Below are 4,117 nucleotides of genomic sequence, written 5' to 3' on the forward strand. Positions count from 1 at the left end.
TTTATGGGTTTCTATACATTAGAACTTGTTTCCCTTAATTCTAGCCTTCGCTAGACAACTTCACAGCCTCAAAATCACCCTAGTAGAACCCTCCTTCGAATCCACTGAAATATATTCGAGAAAAGAGGTTTAACAAATTAAATATATGTTTTCTATGCATTATCACGTCGTGAGAAGTATATGATCACGTCGTGACATCTTGGAATCAACAACTTTGTGGTATTTTTGTCCCAACTTCAAACATGCATAACTTCTTTGTTTCTTATCCATTTTCGATGATCTCTATATCCACGTGAAGGTGGGAATGTAATCTACGTGTTTGTTAAGTCATATATCACTGAATTAATACAGATCTTAATCTGTTAAGTAACAAAGATGGCCTAAAAGCATAAAATACTAATTATACCCTTTTGGAAAAAATGCATTTCTCATGTAACCTCTTATAGTGACTTAAACTTGTCTTGGCCATCTTGATGAAGTTACAACTTCATATTCCCAACTTTTTCTCATAAATGACCAAATTGCCCTTTTGGTCAATCTTTGAATAAAAGTCAAATCTTTCTAAAGTTTGAGTTGCTTCAGGTATTAAAACATTACCCACTTCATGTATTACGAGGTTGGTTGGATGTTAGTGTTAAAAGAAAAGAATAAACTCAGTTTAACGATATACATGTACTCGGTGTGTGAACCCAAGAATATGTTAAATTATTAATACCCTAATATATGTATAAAAAGATGAATAAGATGTGTGTGTAACATCCGGTAACCTAAGGTACTAATTTATTCTTTCATTTTGCATATTGAGGGTCTTCACAATGTGAAGTCTTAGGGATCATGTCGTGACTGACCGTTGACCTGTTGACCCGCGTTTCAGGGAACTCCACGACGTGAGGCATAAGTCTCACGATGTGGGATCGGCTTAATGACCCAAAACCCTAATTTTCAGGTACTTAAGTGTATAAGAGGCTAGGGTTATCCATCCTTAGCCTCTCTCACCCTCTAATCCTCTAGAAAACCCTAATATCGACTCTATTGAATCTTTTAAGCATTTTTTAGATCTTTGAAGCATTTTATGATGGTTTTGGTTACTTGAAGTGGAAGAAGATCTTGGTTGAGCAACCTCCTAGTGTTTTGGCTTTCATCTTGAAATCTCTTAGAGCTTTTGAATCATTGTAAGTCATATAGCTTGGACCTTGTCATCTATTTCTTCCTAGATTTATGTTATGAGCTCCTTTTTTTGCATGTTTGGGTGGGGTTGCTTGCATGGGGTCCATAAAGTTGGAAACTTTATGGATCAGTGGCTTATTCTCTTCATTATAGTCTTTGGATCTGAGTTTTGGTGAAGTTTGGGACTCCAAGTTTGAGTCTAGATCTCATTTTCCCCATTTTTGGTCTAATAAGAGTTTGAGTCATGCATTGGACATGCATGAATGAAAATCTTTGATTTTTATCATCTTTTGGGTAAAGGAAGACCCCCTGGAAAGTCCCAAGTTATGGCTGAACGAATTAAGAGCTTAGTGTCTTAAGTTGGTATGTTCAGATCTCATGAAGAGGGATTTAGGACCTTCATGTCGTGAGGATATTGGCCACCCCGTATGTTTTGTCCGGACTAGGTGACGACATAAATCAAGTTTGGGTCACGATGGAAGGATTCTGGAATATTATCGATAGATTGAGTTGACTCGCCGAGTCGGGACTGGGTCGAGTTGGCCTACACAACGTGACCATGGCCTAGCCACGACGTTAGAACCCGCGGTTGGAGTTTGGACCATAGATTTTGGACCATGTTCGGCCTTGGGATTTTGTGTTGGGCTAATGGTATTTATTGGACTTTTGGTTGAAGGCTCATGAAGGGGATTGGGCCCTATTTGGAAAATTGGGCCATATTTGGGCTTGCATAATTATTGAGGAATTTGGGCCTTCTAGTGTAGTTAGTTGGGCTTTGGTATTGGACCAAGCTAGATAAAAGGGTAAAATGGTCTCTTTATCCTAACTTGGAATGAAGGTTATGATTTGGACTCGAATTATTAGTGGATGATATTTTATTGTTAGTGTGGGGATTTCAGTGGACTAGTAGGTAGAGTTTTATCTGTGAGGTTCAACAGTGTGAGGTGAGTTTCCTTACCATGTTTAGCGGGTCGAAGGCACCAATGCCAACCCATTATCTGATATGTTAGAATACTCGTTCTCTGTGTGACACTAGTATGTTCGTATGCTTGTATGCTTACTGGGTAGGGCCCGAAGGTTATCCTGTATGCCATTACCTGTTATGCTTATATGAACTGTATGTGGGCGGGGCCCGTTATGCGAGTTAGATCAGGGCCCGTTATACTTAGTGGGCGGGGCCCATTATGCGAACTAATAGGCCATGAAGGATGGAAACCGAAACTGGAATTAGTCTGTCAAGTGACCAGGTGAGTAACACTACTCTAACATCCATTTATGTGTTAATCGTGATATACATTATATGGTTTATATATGATTAATTATAAATGATAAATTTATTGATATTAAAAGATTGACTTTGATTGATGAGATTGATTATAACCGAGAAATAAATCACACAAAAATATAGATCATTTATGAGTGATTACTTATATTAGAATTGTGACATATGTGATATCTATAATATCGGTGATATGCGATATGTCCAAATGATTGTTTATTGTTGAGAAATATGTTATTATTATTGAGAAACTATTCATTACTATGAATTAGATCATTATTGAAAAATATATTATAATTGATAGATTAATTATGATTAACCAATAGAGCATGAATGATGGATTGGTCATGATTGAGTAACAGATTATGATAAAGAGATTAATTCCCACTGAGGAAGAAAGACATTGGTAGAGTGATCAATTTTAATAGAGAGGTAGATCATAATAGAGAGACTTATTACCATTGATATATATATATATATATATATATATATATATATATATATATATATATATATATATATATATATATATATATATATAGAGAGAGAGAGAGAGAGAGAGAGAGAGAGAGAAAGAGAAAGAGATACAATTGAGAGATTGATTCCTACTGAGAGAGATATATCAATGATGAGAATTAGATTATCTATTGAGAGACAGATTCTTAATTGAGAGATAAAGCCTTTTCGATAAATTGATTGTGAATGAGAGATTTAACTTGGTAGAGAGAGACAGTGAGAGAGAGAGAGAGGTAGAGAGAGATCATAAATCGAATGAGTAATCCCGATTGAGAGAAAGATCACTGATTTACAGATAGATTATGAATGAGGGATAGATTGTTAATAAGAAATTGATTGTGAGTATACCATTAACCGAAATTGGTTAAATACTACATAATTAAGAAAATAGATCATTATACGATTAAATGTTTTATTTTATTATGTTTTAGTAATTGTTATTCACTAATTCGTGAGGCTTATGTTGCTATGATGATTTATTTTGCAGGTAATTCATTATGACGCCAGGCTAGATCTTGTACTTGTGGCAAGTACGATCGTTGTGATAACTTCTTGTATGAAGTTCTCCAATGTACACCAAATTAAATATTGTAAATTTTTAATTGAGAAATAAAAATTTTGAGGTGTAATTGGTATGAAACTCTGGGCGTTACACCTCTTGTCTGTGCGCGAAAAATCATAATTTACTTAAAAATTCATGTCTTCTTCATATGGGCTCCGTTTTCGACGTATTTTATATACATGCATAGCTATCGACAAGATTTACAACTTTCAACTCCGTCGGCTAATTTTGACTTTATTTTTAAAGTTATATTTTTAACAAGCTTAGACTATTAAAGTCCATATAAAAATCATATATTTCTCATACGATTTTTGTTCTCGATTGTCTTTATATTGACAAAATCATATGGACGAGATCTTTAATTCTCGTTTAGATTGTTTTCCTAACAATCAACCGATCTTTGGTTCGGTTTTTGTTCTTACACTATTACGTTGAAATATTATAAAAATCATAACTTCCTCTTATGAATTCATTTGAGTGTTGTTTATATGTACTGAATCCTTGTCACTTATACTATAACATTGGTTAAGGTTATTTGTCATAAATAACCTTCTATTAAAAAGTCATTTTTATCATTTATTAAACCTTAACTG

The sequence above is a fragment of the Lactuca virosa genome, chromosome 9 (assembly GCF_052849685.1).
Source record: "Lactuca virosa cultivar CGN04683 chromosome 9, Lactuca_virosa_CGN04683_v6, whole genome shotgun sequence".
Classification (NCBI taxonomy): domain Eukaryota; kingdom Viridiplantae; phylum Streptophyta; class Magnoliopsida; order Asterales; family Asteraceae; genus Lactuca; species Lactuca virosa.